This window comes from Stegodyphus dumicola, chromosome X1, assembly GCF_044657685.1.
Source record: "Stegodyphus dumicola isolate Sdum_Otavi_A_Nest chromosome X1, ASM4465768v1".
Lineage (NCBI taxonomy): Eukaryota > Metazoa > Arthropoda > Arachnida > Araneae > Eresidae > Stegodyphus > Stegodyphus dumicola.
In genome coordinates, this window is record NC_140780.1 from 192787711 (window position 1) to 192812883 (window position 25173).

General features: G+C 34.3%; 1 protein-coding gene across 1 annotated transcript in view; it reads left to right on the forward strand.

Moving 5' to 3' along the window:
* Positions 1–7258: 7258 nt before the first annotated feature.
* LOC118183719 (uncharacterized) overlaps positions 7259–25173 on the forward strand; it is a 78622-nt gene continuing 60707 nt past the window's right edge. The window contains exon 1 of the mRNA XM_035353313.2: positions 7259–7609. The gene's annotated coding sequence lies outside the window, so the exon portion shown is untranslated. The remainder of the gene's footprint in view (positions 7610–25173) is intronic.

The following is a 25173-nucleotide window of genomic DNA, read 5'->3' on the forward strand; positions in this document are numbered from 1 at the left end:
GTGATACGCATGTTCTCTAAAAGAGATATCGACTTTACTCTTTACTCTTTCGAAGTGTTTCTGTTTTCACAAAATTCAGTTCTGTTCAATATTTGTTGAACAGCTTTTCTGTAATGACATTTGAAAGCTTTAATTTGAAAGCTATTAACACAACTATTCATTAAAACAAGTCAAATTTCTACATGAATACTCGAACCTTCTGGTCGCGCTGGCGGTTATTACGAAAACAACATGATGTCATATGGGGTCCATGGCGGTGCACGCAGCCGAACTCAAGACTGCCGCAATACCCAAAAATTAAAAGCTGAATGTTAGGAGTTGTATTTTGTATTTTCAAGAAGCGAAACTAATATTGTTCAGATAACTAATATTGTTCAGAAACTAAACAGATCAGAAATGTGTGTGTTGCACAGTTATCCAATAGTAAAGCTACTTTTTTAATGTTTCAATTCACTATCCCATTTCAAAAGTACAGAGTGTCCACAAAGTTCCTGAAGCACTTTAACAGCACATTGTTTGGGAATGGATAAATTAATACCTTTGGTACTAGTCGAACTTTCATAAGCGAGGTTCAAAGTTTTTGTGACATGTAACATAAGTTACACAACACCGACATGCGACAAAATGATCTCTGGTTGACACTCCTCCGACTGGAGGAAAATTTAATTATTCAGTGTAGTGAGACTGTTGTTTCCTGCTCATATGAAGAAAAATGCTCCTAAAATCATGTCATGTAGCACCAAACATTAACTTTCGAGTTGTCCTGCTTCAACTTCCTTGTAACAAGAGGATTTTTGTATTCTCAAAAACACACATTATTTTTATACTAAACCAAAACAAATTATTGGAGAAAAAAAACTATAACAAGTTTGAAGTAAATTCTTAGTTCCTTTCAAATAGCGAGTTTTCTGCTTTTGCCAATAATCAGTCTTGTCTTCTTAATTGCTGGGTTATTCGTTAATAACACAATAACATATTCCTTCAGTTTCCTAAACCAGTTTCTGTTTTACATAAATTTCAGTGTGTGCTCTGATAATGTTCTGTAACGTAGTCCTATTTCGACTGCATTATAAATTTCGTGCGGCTTGCATTATCTGAACAGCCCAAATAAAATAAGCAGAATCCTACTTCTAACAAGCCCATTTATACAGAGCACAGTAGCGCTGACACCAATAAAGAAAATGCAAATGTTTTGACTGAGTATCTCGAAAGCAATTTGTACCTAATTACTGATCCATGCGACTACAGTTTCGCCTACGACGTCAGATATTTTATTAAAGACTGGCTACTTGACCCATCTGCAAGAAATTGCACGAATTTTACCTCTCCGAAAGAAATCACTGAAATTGTTAAACGGCTCAAGATACGGTAAGCCTCCCCCCCCCCGCGCAAGACGAGATCACAAACATCGCCATCAAGCACCTGCCAACTAATATTATTTGCAAATTTATTAGTATCTTAAATGCCTGCCTTGAAAATTCTCCAAATGCAAGAAACAGGCAAAGGTTATTTTACTGCTAAAACCAGGAAAAGACATAACAAAACCTGACCGATTCCAGCCTATGTCTCCTTCCCGGCTTAGGAAAAATTTATGAACGAGTGATTCTCAATAGAATGCTACCATATTTGGTGCATTAAGTGGCACAAATGAATGTTATGAACGCACAAAAATCCCAACTGTTAATCATCCATAGAAAATTCTCTAGAACTCCTATAAGCTCTATTCTGCAACTATTTAATACAGAAGTTCCCATTGTCAAAAATGGCAAAATACTTGGGCATTGTTGTAGAGACATTAGGTTAATTGGAAAAGCCGGAGAGATGGAAAAATTACTAACGCCTTCGCCGGGAATCGAACCACGGACCTCTGGAATACCGGCCCAGCGTGCAGAACCACTGCACCACGAACGCACGCTTGGAAAGCTGGAGAAATACCTTATATTGAAGTTAATAATAAACTCATTTGGACAGATCACATATCTAATGTGAAGAAGATAGCTATCGGAATTATGAGCCAACTCACTCCGTTAATAGGCAAGCACACTTGCTTAGACTTGCATAAGGAAAGGCATATATATATCGCCATTATTAAGCCGGTGTTTACTTAGGCCTCACCTGTTCAGGCCGCCTATACAAGAAAGAACGGTTCAAAATTACAGGTAATGCAGAATAAAATACTAAGAGCCATTACTAACGCCCCCTATTATGTTTCGAATGGGACGTTACGTAAAGACCTAAAAATCAAATATGTAGAGCAATACTTGCACAGAATGAATATACATTTTTTCAACAAGGCGCATAACTGTACTCACATGCAAACATTCTAAAGTTTTCGATTACTATGTGCTTGAAGAAGACTGCGAAATCAGACCCTTTGTAACACACCTCAGCAGAACTTAAAACATTTTTTTAATTAATGGCGGGCCCTCAGTCGACTTCGGCTTAGCCACTACTAAGGCCAGAAGTGGTGGTTACTTTATTATGGAGGCACCTAATAGGTGGGTCATCTTTGCCTCTTATGAAGGAACAGACAGTTACAACCATGTCTTCTCCGGGATTCGAACCCGGGCCCTTTGGTATCGCAGTCGGCTCCCTTAACCACTATACCATCTGGGAGGCTAGGGACTTAAACTTTCCGACGTAATATCTATCTCATAAGATCTCAGTATGGTCGCATTTATGTATTCATAGCTATTTATTATTTTTTAATGTAATTTGCATTTATGTATGTATACATTTGTATTTGATCAATGTATTTATATGTATGATTTTTCCTTTAACTGTCTTGTGTTTTTATTACGAATTTCACGCATTACCTTCATAGTATTTCTCAGAAATTGTCAGATTCGCCAAGCCAAGCCTCTCCATTGTTCTCCTTCTCGTTGTTACTGCTTGGCTCTTCGATCCTTCGTGGTGCATGGTCACCCCTTCTTCTCACCTTTGACCTTTCAGACACTTGTCCAGACTGCTTAATATTATCGGTTTTTTATTGCAGTATTTTTATTGAGTCGGATACGTCGCGCTTCGGGTGGCTGAACACTGGTAGTTCGGTCTGAGGTTCGAATACCGCGAACGGACTGGCTGCATGGGTGTTTTCGTGGTTTTCCCCATGTGTAACGTGTATACGAGCTAGTTTCCCTTAAAAAGTCCTCTACGAAGGCATCCCTTCCTTAAGGCAGGTAGCCCTCAGGTGCTTTGCCGTAATCTAATAAACCAAATCAAACCGTCGCGCTTCGCGCGATATGCCGGTGATAACGGTACCGACTCGACCGCAGAAAACGGACTTTAATCCAGTTATCAAGCTACATCATTTTTGCTTCTTCTTCCTCACCATGCAATTTCTAATTAACAATGTTGGATTTCTCTTTCTCTAACTTGAAAGCTATTTGTTAGTTCATATAAAGTTCACTCTTGGCATTTAACGAATTAATGAAGAAAGCTCTAGAAATAGAAACATTTTTTAGTTTATAGTTTAAAACCATTCTTGAAAAACAATTTCAACGTCTCTCGATTTCCTATCTTTTTTAGCACTTCCTTCAGATATTTAGATTTTTTATTAATTCTTCATCAATTACATTTCTTTATTTAAGTAAACTGCACTGTGATATGTGGAAAATTCCCAGTTTAAATGTAGCTTTTTTTCGAGGGGGACTTATCAAGAACATATAGAACATTTAAAGATTTATCCTTTTCTTTCAGGCTTAAATCTTGTTACTTAGATGTTTTCGATACATTATGAATTAATGATACAACAAATCAAAAGAATGCTTCTTCCAGTGATTTATAAAATTTCAAAACTCACGCTTTTAGCGAGCAGAGACTACATTTTCTCTATCAAGTCGATCTGCCACTTCATAATTGCAAGCGAATTTGATAGACGGCAGATTGTAATGGCCCTAAGACTCGAAACGAGTGTCTCCGAAACTGTACGACTGGTATGTTGTTCACGATCTGCTATTGTTAGTATTTATTTTGCATAAATAAATGGATAATGAAGATAATGGATGATAAATGATATGGATAAATGACGGTGAATCCAGCAGTAGATAATAAGGTGTTGGACGTCCATGCCTTATCAAAGTGAAAGGACGTCGGAGACTGTCCCACTTAGAACAGCAAAATCGGCTTCAGACAGTGGCTCAGCTAACAGCCCAATACAGTGCAGGTCCATGTGCAAGTGTTTCGGAGTACACAGTTCAGTGGGCACTGTTGGATACGGGACGGCGCAGTAGACGTCCCACTTGTGTGCTTCCGTTGATCAAGCTTCATTGTCCACTAAGCCTACACTAGGCCCGGGAATACAGATAATGGACCATGGATAAATGGAAGACAGTTGCCTGGTCGGATGAATCAGTATTTAGCATTTATCACGTCGATGGTCATGTCAGGTTACGCCGTATGGCTGGTGGTGGCGGTATTATGCTTTGAGGGATGTTCTCATGGGCTGCGCTGGGACACTTAGTTGCCGTAGAACAGACCATGAAAGCTGCGGACTCTCTGAACATAACTGCGGATCAGTTGCACCCTTACATCTCGTCCGTCTTCCTAACTGGAAATGGAATCTTCTAGCAGGACAACGCCTCATGTCACAAGACTTGAACTGTGCTGGAGTGGTTCGAGAAGAATAAGGACGAATTCCCTTTAATGTCCTGGCAACTTAACTCGCCGGATCTTAATCTGATAGAGAACATTTGGGGTGTCACGGAGTGGCAGCTCAGAGCTCAGACACAACCATTTCAGAATATCTCGACGTAACTTCGGGGATTTTAAGCCGGTAGAGCACGCTTGGGAAGTCATGGAGCGACAGCTCAGAGCTCAAACACCTCCATGCCGGTATATTTCGACTTTGCGTGACCGCTTCTTAGACATTTTGTACAAACTATCTCTACCGAGAACTTGTGGCATCCATGTCAAGGCGACTTGTAGCTGTTTTGCAGGACAAAGGTCGCATAAAGCGTTATTGAGTAGGTGATCATAATGTTTTGGCTCTGCTGTGTGCTTAATCAAGCAAAATTTTTAAGTTATTTGATTAGTCATTTGTACCATTTTACTTCTTTTACCTTATCTAATTAACGTATTGAAAATCTCACTGTGTATTCCTTATTCAGGTATGCTTAATAATATGGTTAATTTAATGTGGGACCTAGTGCATTTGAAGCCCTATCAATCTTCTTTCTAAAAAGCTCTTCAGTGTGCTTATGGTTTTCAGCTTGTATTAAATTTGCGCCTGCAATAAACAGATGCTTTTGTTGCGACCCGGGATAAACCCGACGCCTGCAATAAGCAGATGCTTTTGTTACGTTATGTTGTTTGTTGTTTTGTTAAGATGCTTCTGTTTTGTGCTTACCGACGACGGGTCATTCACTTATGAATGAAATTTTTATTTATTTCGATATTATAAAAATGCTTTGCTCGATGCAAGTTAACCATTTAAAAAGGCAATTTTATCTGAATATCTTAACAATCTATAACTTACAAAATTTGGCTAACTTTATTAATTTAGTTACACACACAAAATTAGTAGAGTTAGCCAATTATATGTATATTAATATTATTAAATGAGGCTCAGGTTCGAAACAGTGTATTTGGAGTTAAAAAAGGCTTATATGTGGAATAGGATGTACAGAAAGTCCTCTCAGTTTAAGCCTGTTAATTTTGTCTGAAGAGCAAATCAGATGTGCACACCTGAACTTAAATTGTACCTGAGTCCACTGGGGCCCAGCTCCGACACTTCTTAATTTTTGAGATAAACCATAATTCTGGCTGTATGCTGGGAAAACAATGATCATTGTTTGTATCATCCTTTGGAATACTGAATTTTTTTATACGTTCAGGGCGCCGACATCCAGACGGGAAAGTGCTTTGGGACTCTGATTGCTGTACCGAAAAAACCGGGTTCGAATCCCGGAGAAGGCGTACATATAATATGTCCATCTCTTCATGGTCCGTTCTCCGTAATAAAGAGACCACCGCTTCCGGCCTTAGAAGTGGTCAACGCTTATAAACGGCTGGAGCCGTCACTGGAAGGTAAACAAATATACATTAAGGGCTTAAATTCAGCCGGAGTCGGTTAAGATATTTCTTAGCTTTTGAGTGAAATTGTAATTCCAGCCGAAGCTCCAAATGAGACGAAATCCGGTATTTTAATTAATTTTTATCTATTTATGATTCATTTAGTAATTTATTATATGTTTATTCATGTCTTTCCAGTTTATTGAATATTAATTTTAACAATTTTATGATTTGGATCATTAATTATTAGACCGAAGGGGCTTTGTCTCTGAAGGACTATTGTTTTGATTTTGCGTTGAAACTTTAAAAGTCTGTATCACTTTTCAAATCGCTGCCACCAAATACTATCGCCCTGTATTATATATGAAGAAATTAAATAATGAAGAATCTGCATAAATGTATCTATGTTTCTCGCCTTGTGATAAAACAACGGTACCTAGAGCCATCCAATTTTGAATGACGTAATCCTACTGCAAATTAGGGGAATCTGGAAGCCCAAATTTGAAATTTGTTTTATTATCGATTTCATATTTTGTAAAACTTTAACGAATTTTTGATTAATAAATTCAAGGACTTTAAAGCGAGCAATGGCAACGTTGTACAGCAAAAGCATTTTTATCTCCAGCGCGTGAGACTGTGTATCGGAAATTCTGAAGATATAATCAATTTAATATTATTTTGCGATATTGCTCTTGAATTGAATTTTATGGTTTAAGTGCGAAGACTATGATATTAATAAATAAAGGTAACACACAAAACGTTGAAAAAACGCTCCCTTGGGAGTTATGTAAAATTGTTTTTAATTATTAATTATTTTGTTGATTCTTTTTTGTGCTTCTTTCCTGGTGGTTTTCCATAAGCCTCCGGTACATCTAATTTTAGAAATTAGCCCTTGGTGTACATTTAGACAGTTGTTAGCAATTACTAGTACAGACCCAAACAGCGAAACCTAATATCTTCGTAAGACCCTTTCCTTTTAGTAAAATTACGCGGAACGCAATGTCTGGTAACTATGACGACTGCTGTATACAGCCTTTTGGCGCTCAAATTTTCAATGAGCCGAGAATTCATCACCAAAAATATTTAGTTCTGCTTCGCTTCAGAGTCACTCATAAAAAAAGTAACGCCAAGCAAGATTATCTGCGATCTCCTCTGCCTAACTGAACTGAAGAACACCGCTGGGTTACCTCACTGGCGATGAAACGCATTTTACTGTAGCAACCCTGGAGTAGAACAGGTGGCTCTTCAGAACCATTGAGCAGAATGTTGATGATAATCCTTGTCGAAAACGACGGAAATTGCGCCGCATAGAGGATGACCATTCACCATTCATAGCACATGAGGAGCATTTGAACCCACGGCTTTATCGAATATATATACAGAAAAAGAAATATCAGCATTTTTATAATTAAATATCTGTTGTTGTTGGTATAAATTTTTGCAATATATTGACTGGAAGGAAAGACTGGACAGTGGTCAGTTGTTTCAGAAGGCTCCTTAAATCCTTCTAACACGTGTTAATGGTTTTTGTCCAGGCCTAGTATTGACTGTGAACAAGCATTTGTGAGAAGCCCTTAGTTTTGTTTACATCAGTCATGTAAGTAATTAACAGTATTCTAACATCATACGTATAAGTTAAAATTCAAATTTTATTACTTTACGTGCTTATAAATGATATAAGAGTATCTGAATTTGCTTATGGGAAAAATGTTTAAAAAAAGTGTTATTTATTTATGAAAAGCAACTAATAATACTTTTCGTACAGCCAAAATTATTTATTTCTCCTTTCCGTCAAGAATACCAAAGATGGAAAAATATTTGGAAGCAAGGTCGAAAATTATTATGAATTGTAGTTTAATCTCTGCACAAAACGTGATGAAGTGGTTTGAAAAGTGCCTATATATAAAACTTTAGAAAGCATATACCGTGTTTATTTACATATTTTCCCCTTCGCTTAATTTTTCCCTATTTTTTTTTTTTTTTTTTTTCAGGATATGATTCAGAAACTTCTCATTTATGTTAACTATGTAAAATATATGCAAAAATAGTGAAGTTTTTGTGTAAGTAAAAAGAATATAATTGGAATTGAGAAGTCTTTTGAAATATATAATATTAGCGAGTCTTTATGCATGATTTTTCATGTGCTATGTTTGCCATTTAAATCTCTTCAAAAATATACCACTTATTTTTCCCCTCCTGATTTTTAGGCGGTAAAATTAGCAGGAAAAGTGGGAAATACGCGAGTAAAAAAAATACTGCTTGTTTCAAACGAAAATATTGCATTTTATTGTTTTTCAGAGATTGCTTTTCTACTGTTTCGAGTTTCCATTCTTAAATAACGGTCACTGAATGTAATTATTCAATAATTTTACTTAAAAAATAGTTTTTTCGTAATTTAAAAAAACTAATTTCAAATGAAAGATAAAGAAATCGATTTGGTTCGACTGGTTGATCGATTGAAAAGACTTTCTTTGAACATTTATGCCCATCGAAAGATTTTATTTAGAATCTAACTTATTTTATTTATGGCTGATGACATATTTTTCTGTTGTCATTATCCAACATACTTTAAATGCGGTTTATGAATACAGTTTCGTTCCCTTCGAATACAGCAGGCCCCGCTAGTGGCCGAATATATAAGACCACTGAATATTAGCAGTTTGACCCGGGGCAGAGAAATAGGTATCTCCGAAATATGAGTTATATGAACTCAGGCGAAGAGACCATCTGCATAGTTGTTTATGGTTGTTTTCTCCATATGTAATGTGAATACGAGCCAGTTTTCTTTAAAAAGCCCTCCCTGAAGGCATCCCTTATCTTAGGCAGATAGCTTTCGCGTGCTTTTCCAGGGTATAGTAATGTATAATCCGTAGAAGATTCCGCGAAAGCCATTCTGCCCATGTGTGCTTTGCCGTGTTCAAAATAACTTAATCTCGAACGCAGTAGCTTTTTCCATTAAAGCTAAAATAACTGTCTTTTTAAGCCACTAATTTTCAAAATATAATGTTTGCACTTAGGTAACATTTATAGAAAGCGCGTGAACGCAACAACAGTTACTTTTCCACCCGCCTTTCATTTTACTTCTTTTCTTTCGGATTGTTTACAATGTTCAAATTTGAAACTAAGCTAAAATTTTCATAATTCTAAAATTTATGTACTTTTTGTCAAGGAAACGTAATTTTTCCTTTTGTGGAAACATTTATTTGCTAACAAGTACTTTCAGTATCATGAGTTATCATATTTTGGTCCTAGAAGAACTTCGTATTTTCACGACTGCTTTAGACTTAAAATATCACCCTCCTCTTAGTCTTTCAAGCTTTTCATAGCAAAAGTCATGGATCTTCACATAAATTCCGGTTGTAAGTTATGAAAATGTAGCATGTTCATAGTGTTAATACTTTCACGCAAAGGAATTTATGTATTATACTTAATGACAATGATAATTTATAACTTACTAGTACTGAAAGTAAAATTAAACGATTTCTTATCGGATGAAGAATTAACTTTCTGGTGACAACAAAACGAAATGACAATAAATTGTTGCGATTAAAGCAAGCTTCGATTATAACAAACATATCAAAAATATAATACCTCTAAGATTTCATTTAAGCGATTTCGTGTGGCCCTGTTTAGTTTTAAATTCCGTGTATGTGCAATTTAAACGCCTGAAAATTATGACCCACCATCATACCTGGAGAGAATTTTTTGGGGGAGGGGAGATTTCCACAGAAAAAATTAAATATAATACGTAAGAGATAAAATGTCACATTCATTTCTAATCAGTTCAAATTTATTAAGCTTTGTTATAAGGAAGAAAGCTGACTCTTTGCTGCATGACCAGACATCGTTTACAGAATGTCTTGTGTAGCTAGTTCTTTTTGTGTTAAAATAATTCGTTGAACAACGAATCATTATAACGCGAGAAGAAACTAATCAAAACCTTATCTCTAATCCTTAAATCATCGAAGAATTACATATTAGCTTACAAACATACTCTATAATGCGCATAAAGAATTATTGATGAAAATCAAAAGTGAGTTCAAAATAGTGGAAATTTAAAGTGATAATACAAACGTAAATTACTTGAAATGCATACGTAAAATGCAAGTTACGTGAGATAAATTTTAATTATATTTATATGCTATTAAGAAAACATTATTCTGAGGAATTTCACATAGCCTTCACGTGATTGTGTTTTCCGGTTTACATTATGCTGCAAATTTCTCTGATTTAAAATTTAAAAACACAGTATTCTCTTAGTAAGAATTCAAAATTTTGTGCACAGAGTGAAATATTGATTTGTGTTTAATGATGAAACATTTAAGTAAAATCATGAAACGAAAGTGATTTACAATTTTAATATTTACCAGTTCGCTGATTTAAATGGAGCTTATTTCTTTTTTTATATGATTTTTTCCATCTATATAATTAATTTGAGCCCATAGCTTATGAGAATCTAAAATTTTGGAAACTATTGTGAAATATTGTATTTCATTTCGTATGTGATTTACATTTGGAAGTGTTCATGCTACCTACCTCATCATTGCATATGTAATCAAATAAGATTATGGTAGGAGCCTTATTTTATAGATAAGCTTGGAACTTTTGGTATTTCTGTGGAGAAAACCGCAGATATATTTGCGAGGGGCAGGTGTTTAGCAGAAATCCAACCACCTTTTCCTTAACATTAAATGCTCAGGCAATTTAGAAGACAAAAATTACAGCTATGGTATTTGTTAGAAATGACTGGCTAAGAGATTCACGTTAAAAACCTATTGCAGTGCTTATTATTCACTCACGAAGCATGAGTTAGTTTTCTAACAGATTTTTGAGGTGGCAAAAGAACCCAGACACCATTGTCAAACTCTCCAGACGCCACTAGCCCTTCTTTTCCCAGGAAAAACGAGCCTGAAGTTGAGGAAATAATAGCGCGAAAAGTATTGAAGCAGGTACAAGCGATATCTGAACAAATGGCTCCCCTTCCGCACCTTGTGAAACTTTTTTTTTCGGGCAAATGCTGATGAATCAGTCACATTCTTCTGCGGGGTAGTAAGTGAATATGTGACGACTTTCAGGAGACTAGGAGTCCGATCTGCTGCTTTGAATACAGAAAGTAATCATAAAGCACTGAAGTCTTCTATAAATTCTATCACAAGACAGGTATTCATTCAGATTTGTTTTAGAATTCAGATAAGATTATTATTTGTATTTGCTATACAGGTGTAATGATAATAAAATAAAACCCTTAAAGGGCGAAGATATTTTTGTGAGCTGATGTAAAGACGTCATCTAAGCCCTCTTGAATAATAGTGCGACGAAAAAAGTCTACGAATTCGTATATTATAAATTTATATTAATTGCATTAAATTTAGTGTAATTTTATGATTTTTTATTCAAATGAATTTTTTGAAACGTCGAATTTGAGGTCCCATTTAAGCTTAGCGATCTCGATGGTCGCTTATACGAGTACAACTCGCCTCATAGACGATAGATTCATAATTTACAGATGTTATTCATAACTTACAGATTTTAGCTCTAACGTATACTGTATCGAAAATGTTTCTCAGCTAAAGAAATGTTGATATCCTAGAAACGAAATATTACGGCTAGATGTAATTTACATTATTCAATTACTTCAGGCGAAAGAGAGTGACAGAGCATCATATTTATTCGATTATAAACTTATGAACTGGCACTGCTTTTAAACAGACCGCAGGAAATCAAAAACGAAAAAGAATAAAAAACACTGATTGTATTAATGGCATCAATACCACGTAGTAGTTCAGAAAAAAAGCCGGAGGACTTTTTTCTGAACTACGACGAAAGTGTAAAACGATCGGCTTGCAGTAATAATAATGTTATATGTGTTTTATTTATTCCAAAATAATCCATAGAAATGATAATAACAGTTCTAATTACTGCTTCTTCCATTAGAGATAAAAATCAAGTTTTCTCCTATTTTAGCAAAAATAAAAATCAAAATCTGAAGGCTTTCAGAATTCATATTACGCCCAAAGGGATTTTTTAAAGTTTTGTGCGTCAGATTTACTTATTAAATATCATGTTCTTCGCCCTTAAACGATAAAATTCAGTTTAACTGCAATATCACAAAATAATTTAAAAAGAGCATATATCTTTAGAATTTCCGGTGCACTGTCTCGCGGGGCGTTGTAGATATTTTTTTTTTTCGTTTTTTACCCGCACAGGGTTGCCATTGCACGCTTTGAAATCATTGAGTTTGTTAATCAAAAATTCTTTAAAGTTTTACAAAATATGAAATAGATAATAAAACAAATTTCAAATTTGGGCTTCCAGATGCCCATATTCAAATGGAGGACTACGTCATTCAAAATTTGGTGTTTCTAGGTATCGCTGTTTTTTCATAGTGAGAGAAACACATATATATATATGTGCATTCATGCAGATTCTTCATTATTTATTTTTTTAAATATAATGCAGGGTTTTAATATTTGGTGGCAAAAATTTGAGATGTGAAACGCCGCTTATAGTGAACGAACGCAAAATGCCGAAACGAAATTAATAGCCCCTCTGGGCAAATTGCCGCTTTTGGCTAAGAAAAGGGTTAACATTAAAGAAAATATCCCTTTATGGAATAGCAATAAAAACCAATTAACGTGTAAAAATGTCATAAATTTTATTTTCAGCTCTCTAAATTGATATAGTGAAGCAGTATTGATAGAATATATTAAAAAAAACTGTTGTAAAAACAACAAGATTTTAATCTCTTTGGCTTATACCAGCTGGGTGTGTAACGGGATGTTTCTCAAATGAAGCTCTTTATTCACCAGCTCAGGAATTCCTGTTAGCTTATATAACAACATAATCAATCTTCAGCTAGCTAATCGCGTTTCTTTTTAACAAATTACCTGCAGCCAAGTGGCTAAAACATCTTAACTAATGGGCTCTCTGCAGCGACGTTTACGTTGTACATGAAATGTAAATACGAATCAGGTTTCCTTAGAAAAAAGGTTCTATGAAGACATACGTTCTTAGGTAGACAGCACTCGGAAACTTTGCAGGAAGTAAATAATCTTTCCTTTATTTTTTTTGCACAGAAGAGTGTCAATCAATTTTTTCAAGTCCTTACCCTTATTTTTTTTTATAATTTTACACAGTGCGCTTTGATAAAGGTTATTCAGTTATGGCAAAGCATACGAGGGCTATCTGTCTGAGAGGAGAGAATGATTCTCCACGAAGGCATTCCTCCTCTTAAGACTTTCTATGCGAAAGTGGCTCATATTCACACACGAGGAAATCTATGAAAACCATGGAGGTAGGAAAGGGAGGAGGGGCCAACCCGCGCTAAAAGTGAAGCACTGCTTTGAAGCTTGTGTCACCAAATGGGGTGTTCTTTGTTTACATTCAGAAGCTCGCTTGACAAGATTCTGATAGTATTTCGACACACGATAGTTCCATAGAAATCGAAAAAGGGACACTTTCGCATGAAAGAAACATTCATAGTGTGATGGATAATAGCAATTTGTATAGTTTAGTGACATTTACGCAAAAATCACATCTTGGTTATTTTTCGATAACTAACAACAGCAATTTTGATTATGAATTTGTTTTATAAAATTATAAGCTGTTGCACTACAAAAATATAGATTTTAAGAAAAGTGTTATGCTTAAAGAATGAAAAATACCTCACGGCACATTTAAAATTGTATACGTCTTTCGATACCCTTGATAGAGTATTCGCTACTTTTATTTTATTTTCCAAACGTCAAAATGTTTTAAATAAAACAAATTTTTTTCACATCCATATATTATTGTAACATGTACCTTTTAAAATTTTTTAGAGGAGAGGCTTTACTGCTGCTCAGGCTTTACTGCTGCCCATCGTTTTAATTTTATATAACTGAAAAATAATCACTTTGGGCTTACACGTTTTATAAATATAAAATTATGTATGTTAAAATTTTTGTAATTAGGCACTTAGGTCAGATTAAGTTTTTATTAAATAGAGTAACGCATGCAAGGGCTATCTGCCTAAAGAGAGAGATGCCATCGTGGAGGAATTTTGAAGAAAAACTGACCTTTGAGTGGGTATTAAAAATAATATTTATAATTTTCATTCAAATTATATTCATATATATTTTTTATGTAAAACTTTCGGGTGTATGCTAAATTAGTGTAAATTACTTTACACGAAAAATATAGTGAATGCACAGAAATTAAAGATTTGCACATGCCGGAAATGAAAAATGGGAAATATGTATGGGTATTTATGCATGTGCTTGCAAAAAGCATGTATCTGCCTTTGACAAAATACTTAAATATTCATTAAATTATTTATAAATGTATTTGAAATGAAGAATTTATTCACTTATAAACAACTGTGAAAGTGCTGTGAGGAAATCTAATTATTAAATGTATCTAATTTATAATGATTATAAATGTTATCTAAATATATAATAACCTTAATACTGAATTGTAAACATAAATTGAAATCCTGTTGACAAATACGTTATAAAAGTATTTAAGCAAGAATTGTTCGTATTGGAAAGCAATGTGTTAAAAGGTATTGTAAAACAAATGCTATGAGATGTGCACTTAAAGAACGTAATAAAGAGTTTTGGAATATGTATTGTTGAAATGAAGGGTAAAAAAAAAAATCTGATAAGTATAATTAAAAGAATTATTCCCCTTACATTTTATAATAACTCAGTTACAAGTTTTAAATAATACTTAAAAAAAAAAAAAAAAAAAAAAACTTATTTTATTCCCTTTCAGAAATGTTCAGAGAAAGTCAAGTACTATTTAATACCTATTTAATTATTAGGAATTAGCGAAATACTTACTTAAAGTATTTCGCTAATTCCTAATAATTCTCTAATTTAAAATGAACCGAATAGAGCATTAATTATAAATTGACTTACATTTTTCGATTTAAAAGATGCCTCGGAAGCCAGAAAATCATGTCATATTTAAGAAAGTATTTTAGGAAGAAGCTCTATAAATAGAAAAGAAATAATGCATGATTTTAATATTAATAATACATTAAACTTTGATCTTAATTTTTGTACCTTAACCGAATAAAATCGAATTACCTTAATTTTTTTCCTAATATAATTAACGAAAACTTGTGAAAATATTTCATTCAAATTAAACCATTCTGAGAAAAATGTCCTGTGAAAAATATAGCATTTAATTCCGTTCAGAATGAAATGTTGTTTAAAAATATGTTGTTTTCACATACTTAGGACTCTGAAGTGTTGTAGAAAAAGAAAATATATACATTTATATGTATATTTACAACGTAATTACAAAATATATACATTCGAACGCGTCAAATCCCATAGAACTCAATGGTAAATGACCCAATGTTTTGGTCACCACGTAGGGATCGCCGGTGCTTCAGAGCTGGGTACGGGAAAAACTTGTTTAGGGCGACTCCATCTTACTTCCTACCTCCATGATGAAAACCATTACGCAGTCAGCCCATTCGTCTGGGTTCGAATTACCAGTATTCAGCGATTTTAACCGCTCAGCAACTAGTGGAGGTACATTTTGGTAAAGGCGCCAAAACAGAGGTCTACAGTCCTACAGCCAAATAATAAAAATTCGCTTATCTTTTCCACTGTTGCTTAACCTGTATGTTCTTTTATACCTCGAGGACATACCCCAGAGACAGCAGTATATGTGATACAATGGCGTAGCTAGAGGAAAGCGATTGGGCACTCGGCCTTGGCGCCACATTTTTTGGAAAGGCATTTTCCATGTGATGCATATTATATAGGAGTCATATTATATTTTCGAAGATGAAAGATTAAATATGATTTATTCGATGATAATAAATTTCGCAACTGCTATCTGTCTAAAAGACGGGATGTCTTCCTGGACGACTAACATTTTCGGCGAAGCGTTTAAAAATGGGAACTGGCTCATATTCATGTCACACATACGTGAATATAACGTCATATACACTCTGTCACACATAAGATAAACCACAAGAAGCAGCCAGGCCGTTGTTTGGGATTTAAACTAACAGTATTCAGCCATTTTATCCATTCGGTCATTGGTGAGGTGAAGAATTACGAGATGCCCAGCTGTGACTTGCTTAAGAAGACAAAATCGAGAAGTGACATGGCAGTCACTTTGAATTTTTATAATTTATTTTAAAATACTTTCTCCGAAACGAAATTCCAATACTTTAATTCTGCTTCGAAATTCCTTCACATTTGCTGTATTATTTATTGTGAGAAGGAGTTTTTCTGGAGTGAGAGAAATTTTCTAGAGCTGGATTCTAAGAAGCACATAAGACGTAAAATGAATATCTTGATAATATTGTACTGTTTAGAGAAGAGCAACTGGAGTGATAAAACAAACTTCTAGAGCGTTACCGGCAATTTTGCTAAGAAAGGAACACTCAAATTAGCGTTTTAGAATGTTGGAATTAAAGTTTTATTTCACAAAAATCAACACAGAGCTTTAATTTATGTTCCTATATGCCGTTTCCATATTTTTGGGTGTGCACTGATTTTTAGGTGAGCATTGATAAAGGCGGTAAACAGACCGCCCGGGCGGCAGAACGCTTAGCTACATCTCTGATGTGGATAATTTTAACATGCAACATAACTTCAGCATACTGATAGTGAAATAACGTAATATCTAGACCAGCAGTTTTCAACCTGTGGTACGCAAGAGAAAAATAGGCGGTACGAAAAAGAAAAAGTATTTTTAACTATTAAATTCCAAAACTAAATACGCCCCAATAATATATACCCCAACATTCTGCTTATGTTTTTTTTTCCCCCTCTAATACTTGTAAATTTATGTGATTTGAGCTTTGTTCAAGGTCAGTAGCTGCTCATATACGTACTTCAGCAAAATAATCCGTTTTTATTTTCACAAATTTTCTTTTAGCCACATAGACATAACAAAATCTGTCATAAATGATGTTTTTAAAAGAGTAATAGAAATAGATTATGCGTTTAATAGGGAAAAAAAAATAATTTCCTTTAAAAGGGTAATAGTTTCTCATTAATTCTTTTACAGTTGATCGATTCATTAGCATGTCTACACTTTACATCGCCACCATTTTCGGGCTCATATTGCTGTATTTTCAATTATAATAATTTTTTTTTTTTTTTTTTTTACGTCGATTTGCTGTTTCTGACAGCAGGTATTTTGTCTTCGTGTTGCTTTATATTCCTTACTTTTCTACGTGATTTGAGGATATCGTCGTTTGTTTTTGAAGAACTCGTAATACGAGTATATTGTGCATTTAAATATTTGTGAAAAAATAATAAAACAAACCTAGATTTCCAAAATGGAAAAATAGCTAGGATTGCCTAAGCGGAAAAGTGATGATTCACAGGCGATGGATCTAGGATAATCTATTAGCACTAAGAATATCGAAAAGAAAAGAAAAATTGCTTATAGAAAATATAATGAATGTTATTTATCATGTGGGTTTACTTGGAACAGGGATGAAATGGATCCTCAAAGTCGATGTGTTGTTTGCGGTTATTATCCAATGAAATTATGAAATCATCGTTTGTTAAAGGATGTCTTGAATCTAACCATGCCAGTTTAAAGGATAAATCTGAAAAACGTTTTAAGAGGAAATTATTGGAGTTCAAAAATAGTAAACACATAATGGTTTGGTTTGGTTTATTAGGTTACGGCAAAGCACTCGAGGGCTATCTGCCTTAAGGGAAGGATGCCTTCGTGGAGGGCTTTTGAAGGGAAACTGGATCGTATACACGTTACACATGAGGAAAACCACGAAAACACCCATGCATCCAGCCCGTTCGCGGGATTCGAACCTCGGACCAAACTACCAGTGCTCAGCGACGTTACCGCTCGGCCGCTGGTGGGTCAAACAAATGATGAAAGGTTTCTTACTTCAATTGAAAAGGCTTTAGGAGTTAGTTACCTAGTAAAAGAATTTCCGAGATTAGGCAGGCTCGAACTATTGGTGAAACCCCTTATATTACCAGCAGCGAAATACATCATTTTAACATTACTAACAGTATTCAGCCATTTTATCCATTCGGTCATTGGTGAGGTGAAGAATTACGAGATGCCCAGCTGTGACTTGCTTAAGAAGACAAAATCGAGAAGTGACATGGCAGTCACTTTGAATTTTTATAATTTATTTTAAAATACTTTCTCCGAAACGAAATTCCAATACTTTAATTCTGCTTCGAAATTCCTTCACATTTGCTGTATTATTTATTGTGAGAAGGAGTTTTTCTGGAGTGAGAGAAATTTTCTAGAGCTGGATTCTAAGAAGCACATAAGACGTAAAATGAATATCTTGATAATATTGTACTGTTTAGAGAAGAGCAACTGGAGTGATAAAACAAACTTCTAGAGCGTTACTGGCAATTTTGCTAAGAAAGGAACACTCAAATTAGCGTTTTAGAATGTTGGAATTAAAGTTTTATTTCACAAAAATCAACACAGAGCTTTAATTTATGTTCCTATATGCCGTTTCCATATTTTTGGGTGTGCACTGATTTTTAGGTGAGCATTGATAAAGGCGGTAAACAGACCGCCCGGGTGGCAGAACGCTTAGCTACATCTCTGATGTGGATAATTTTAACATGCAACATAACTTCAGCATACTGATAGTGAAATAACGTAATATCTAGACCAGCAGTTTTCAACCTGTGGTACGCAAGAGAAAAATAGGCGGTACGAAAAAGAAAAAGTATTTTTAACTATTAAATTCCAAAACTAAATACGCCCCAATAATATATACCCCAACATTCTGCTTATGTTTTTTTTCCCCCTCTAATACTTGTAAATTTATGTGATTTGAGCTTTGTTCAAGGTCAGTAGCTGCTCATATACGTACTTCAGCAAAATAATCCGTTTTTATTTTCACAAATTTTCTTTTAGCCACATAGACATAACAAAATCTGTCATAAATGATGTTTTTAAAAGAGTAATAGAAATAGATTATGCGTTTAATAGGGAAAAAAAAATAATTTCCTTTAAAAGGGTAATAGTTTCTCATTAATTCTTTTACAGTTGATCGATTCATTAGCATGTCTACACTTTACATCGCCACCATTTTCGGGCTCATATTGCTGTATTTTCAATTATAATAATTTTTTTTTTTTTTTTTTTTACGTCGATTTGCTGTTTCTGACAGCAGGTATTTTGTCTTCGTGTTGCTTTATATTCCTTACTTTTCTACGTGATTTGAGGATATCGTCGTTTGTTTTTGAAGAACTCGTAATACGAGTATATTGTGCATTTAAATATTTGTGAAAAAATAATAAAACAAACCTAGATTTCCAAAATGGAAAAATAGCTAGGATTGCCTAAGCGGAAAAGTGATGATTCACAGGCGATGGATCTAGGATAATCTATTAGCACTAAGAATATCGAAAAGAAAAGAAAAATTGCTTATAGAAAATATAATGAATGTTATTTATCATGTGGGTTTACTTGGAACAGGGATGAAATGGATCCTCAAAGTCGATGTGTTGTTTGCGGTTATTATCCAATGAAATTATGAAATCATCGTTTGTTAAAGGATGTCTTGAATCTAACCATGCCAGTTTAAAGGATAAATCTGAAAAACGTTTTAAGAGGAAATTATTGGAGTTCAAAAATAGTAAACACATAATGGTTTGGTTTGGTTTATTAGGTTACGGCAAAGCACTCGAGGGCTATCTGCCTTAAGGGAAGGATGCCTTCGTGGAGGGCTTTTGAAGGGAAACTGGATCGTATACACGTTACACATGAGGAAAACCACGAAAACACCCATGCATCCAGCCCGTTCGCGGGATTCGAACCTCGGACCAAACTACCAGTGTTCAGCGACGTTACCGCTCGGCCGCTGGTGGGTCAAACAAATGATGAAAGGTTTCTTACTTCAATTGAAAAGGCTTTAGGAGTTAGTTACCTAGTAAAAGAATTTCCGAGATTAGGCAGGCTCGAACTATTGGTGAAACCCCTTATATTACCAGCAGCGAAATACATCATTTTAACATTACTAACAGTATTCAGCCATTTTATCCATTCGGTCATTGGTGAGGTGAAGAATTACGAGATGCCCAGCTGTGACTTGCTTAAGAAGACAAAATCGAGAAGTGACATGGCAGTCACTTTGAATTTTTATAATTTATTTTAAAATACTTTCTCCGAAACGAAATTCCAATACTTTAATTCTGCTTCGAAATTCCTTCACATTTGCTGTATTATTTATTGTGAGAAGGAGTTTTTCTGGAGTGAGAGAAATTTTCTAGAGCTGGATTCTAAGAAGCACATAAGACGTAAAATGAATATCTTGATAATATTGTACTGTTTAGAGAAGAGCAACTGGAGTGATAAAACAAACTTCTAGAGCGTTACTGGCAATTTTGCTAAGAAAGGAACACTCAAATTAGCGTTTTAGAATGTTGGAATTAAAGTTTTATTTCACAAAAATCAACACAGAGCTTTAATTTATGTTCCTATATGCCGTTTCCATATTTTTGGGTGTGCACTGATTTTTAGGTGAGCATTGATAAAGGCGGTAAACAGACCGCCCGGGTGGCAGAACGCTTAGCTACATCTCTGATGTGGATAATTTTAACATGCAACATAACTTCAGCATACTGATAGTGAAATAACGTAATATCTAGACCAGCAGTTTTCAACCTGTGGTACGCAAGAGAAAAATAGGCGGTACGAAAAAGAAAAAGTATTTTTAACTATTAAATTCCAAAACTAAATACGCCCCAATAATATATACCCCAACATTCTGCTTATGTTTTTTTTCCCCCTCTAATACTTGTAAATTTATGTGATTTGAGCTTTGTTCAAGGTCAGTAGCTGCTCATATACGTACTTCAGCAAAATAATCCGTTTTTATTTTCACAAATTTTCTTTTAGCCACATAGACATAACAAAATCTGTCATAAATGATGTTTTTAAAAGAGTAATAGAAATAGATTATGCGTTTAATAGGGAAAAAAAAATAATTTCCTTTAAAAGGGTAATAGTTTCTCATTAATTCTTTTACAGTTGATCGATTCATTAGCATGTCTACACTTTACATCGCCACCATTTTCGGGCTCATATTGCTGTATTTTCAATTATAATAATTTTTTTTTTTTTTTTTTTTACGTCGATTTGCTGTTTCTGACAGCAGGTATTTTGTCTTCGTGTTGCTTTATATTCCTTACTTTTCTACGTGATTTGAGGATATCGTCGTTTGTTTTTGAAGAACTCGTAATACGAGTATATTGTGCATTTAAATATTTGTGAAAAAATAATAAAACAAACCTAGATTTCCAAAATGGAAAAATAGCTAGGATTGCCTAAGCGGAAAAGTGATGATTCACAGGCGATGGATCTAGGATAATCTATTAGCACTAAGAATATCGAAAAGAAAAGAAAAATTGCTTATAGAAAATATAATGAATGTTATTTATCATGTGGGTTTACTTGGAACAGGGATGAAATGGATCCTCAAAGTCGATGTGTTGTTTGCGGTTATTATCCAATGAAATTATGAAATCATCGTTTGTTAAAGGATGTCTTGAATCTAACCATGCCAGTTTAAAGGATAAATCTGAAAAACGTTTTAAGAGGAAATTATTGGAGTTCAAAAATAGTAAACACATAATGGTTTGGTTTGGTTTATTAGGTTACGGCAAAGCACTCGAGGGCTATCTGCCTTAAGGGAAGGATGCCTTCGTGGAGGGCTTTTGAAGGGAAACTGGATCGTATACACGTTACACATGAGGAAAACCACGAAAACACCCATGCATCCAGCCCGTTCGCGGGATTCGAACCTCGGACCAAACTACCAGTGCTCAGCGACGTTACCGCTCGGCCGCTGGTGGGTCAAACAAATGATGAAAGGTTTCTTACTTCAATTGAAAAGGCTTTAGGAGTTAGTTACCTAGTAAAAGAATTTCCGAGATTAGGCAGGCTCGAACTATTGGTGAAACCCCTTATATTACCAGCAGCGAAATACATCATTTTAACATTATTAAAAGAAAAACGGCTAATCAACGTAATAATATTCCGCTATTAAATGATATAGTAAGTCGACGAATTCATGAAATGGCCAAATTCCGTAAAAGTTACACTTATTCTAAAAATAAAAACACAGTGAGTATATCGCATTGCAATTGAATGAAAGTACTAATATAACGAACTTTGTTCAATTATTAATTTACATACGATGAAGTTAAAACGAATTTCCAAAGAGTATCTATTTTATAAATCTCTTCGTGACACAGCAACTGCAAATGAAATTTTCAAAGTAATTGACAATTTTATATCTGAGAATGATATTCCTTAGAATAAGTGCATAGCCGTATGCAGTGACGGAGTTCGTGCTTTGACAAGAAAACACTCCTTTGTTATTTCTCAAATAAATGAAGTCGCACCTGAAACTAAATGTACTCACCGCTCTATTCATCGTGAAGCTTTAGTAGCCAAAACAATCTCCGAAAACCTGAAAATTGTTTTGAATCAAGCTGTGAAAATTATTAATTTCGGGAAAGTGCAGAATCTCCCATTGCTTGACGCGTTTTTCAAAATCGCCAACTTGGCGCGCTCTTGCGTCTTGTCTCCTGGATTTGCAACCCCTCCAGAAGACATTACGCAAGGCGCGACATTTACAATGGCGAACAGGTAAAATAAATGCAAAATAAAAGTTGAAGCAAAATTTTGAAAACTGAAAATCCTTTAAAAACAGCATAATAATTTAAAAAAACAAACATGGTTAAGAAAACATAGTAAGCTTCAAAAACTTAAAATCGTTACAAAACCCTGGAGAATTAAAATTCATTCACCTATAAAAAAATTGGGGAAAGTGCAGAATCACCCTCTGCTTGGCTTAAGAATTTGCTTAAGAAACTGCTTAAGAATTTTACAAACTCGGTATCCATGTACATATAGGCCTACTTAAAAAAATCCCAGAATTGTACAAAAAGGGCATTGAGCACTCCTTTGACTTTATCCATGTACACATCGACCTATTTTCACTTAAAAAAATCCCAGAATTGCACAAAAATGGCATCCCGCACTCTCTTGACTTTATCCATGCACACATTGACCTATTTTCACGTTTTTAAGAATTTTACAATCTCGGTATCCATGTACACATCGAACTACTTTCACTTAAAAAAACATCCCAGAATTGCACAAAAATGGCATTGCGCACTTTTTTGATTTTATCTGTGTACACATCGACCTATTTTCACTTAAAAAGTCAAAGAAAATTGACAAAAATCCAATTCTTACTCTTGTAAAAAGCGCCAAACAGATAAGTGGGAAATTTTTTAAACTGGAAATTCTTTCAAAAAAAAAAAAAAAAAAAAAAAAAACCTAATAACTTTAAAAACTAAAATCGTTTCGGAAACATAGTAAGTTTAAAGAACATAAAATCCTTACGAAACCCTGAAAAATTAATGCTTTCACTTCCAAAAAATTTAAAAATATGAAAATCCAGTCCTTACAAAAACATGATTTTAAAAACTGAGAAACATTTCAAAAACATAGTAAGTTTCAAACACTTAAAATTGTTACAAAACACTGAAAATTTAAAATACTTTCACTTAGCTGAAAAGGGGTAATCAACTCCGCTCAGCCGATCAACGAAAAGTAACGAATTCTCAAAATGTTCTCGAATTATTGTTTAAAATAACTGCACCTCTACCATCTATTATCGTGTACACCAATCAGAAATTCTAAATTTTAAAATACATACTGAGCACGCGCGATAATGCTCCGAATTTCGCGCTCAAGAGAAATTCGCAATTTAAAATACATACTACGCATGTGCGAAAATGCTCTGAAATTCGCCTTCCAGAACGGCAAAATCGACTTGCATACTACATTTGGCGCACTTAGCAATCTCGTAAAAAGCGCCAAACACAACGCGCCAAATATGTGGGCGATTCTGCACTTTAGCCTTAATTTCATTAAAAGCCGAGCTTTAAATTCAACAGTATTTACGATTTTAAGCCAAGAGAGGGGCAGTGAACATGAAACGCTTTATTACATTCCGTAGTAATGTAATTATCTAGAGGCAAAGTTTTAAACCTTTTTTTTTTTTTTTTTTTGAGCTTCGATCAGAAATTCAAATTTTCAATATTCGGCTGATATTTTTGGAAAGTTAAATGAATTAAATTTAGGATTACAAGGACAAAGTTTTAGTTTATTTACTAAAATTTATTACTAGAGCAAAGTAGTTTTAAACTGAGCATATCTTTAGAATTTGCGATACAGAGTCTCGCGTGCTAGAGATAAAAATATTTTTTCTGTACAATGTTGTCATTGTTCGCTTTGAAATCCTCGAGTTTGTTAATCAAAAATTCGTTAAAGTTTTACAAAATATGAAATCGATAATAAAACAAATTTCAAATTTGGGCTTCCAGATTCCCCTAATTTGCAGTAGGATTACGTCATTCAAAATTGGATGGCTCTAGGTACCGTTGTTTTATCACAATGCGAGAAACATCGACACATTTATGCAGATTCTTCATTATTTAATTTTTTCAAATATAATACAGAGCGATGGTATTTGGTGGCAACGATTTGAAAAGTGATACAGCCATTTACAGTTTTCAACGCAAAATTGCAAAACGAAAGCAATAGTCCTTCAGGAACAAAGCCCCTTCGGACTGATAAAAATCTGCTTTGCCTGTAGATATATTACATAAAATTGTTGTGAGAAATCGTTGAAGCAGAGAATAATGAAATAACTCTAGAAGTTATTAAATATGTTTTACGCGATTTCACGCCAGATGTTTTACGCTAGTTTCTCATTAAATAATAATTGAGTTATAAGAGATCAACCATTTAATTTTCTGTGTTCACTAAAATATTGATATATCACTTCTACTACTACGAAACCAGAAAAAATTCTAACAAAATAATTTGTTAATTTATTTGCTGACATTGTAGAGAATGCATTTTATGACTGTAATAAATAAATTCATTAGTGAAGTAATACAAGTTAGACGCAGATTTCTCCAAATGAAAACATGTGTTTGCTCTTGCGACCATTTTTTTTTTTTTTTTTTTTTTTGTCTTATGACTAATAACAGATTAGAAAGTATTAATAAAATTAGCAAAATTTTAAACGTATTTGAATTCGATAGGTAAATGGTTAACAAATACAGAGCTTTTAACTGAATTAAAGTTAATTGTCTTTGCTGCCAGAATTACTGTTAG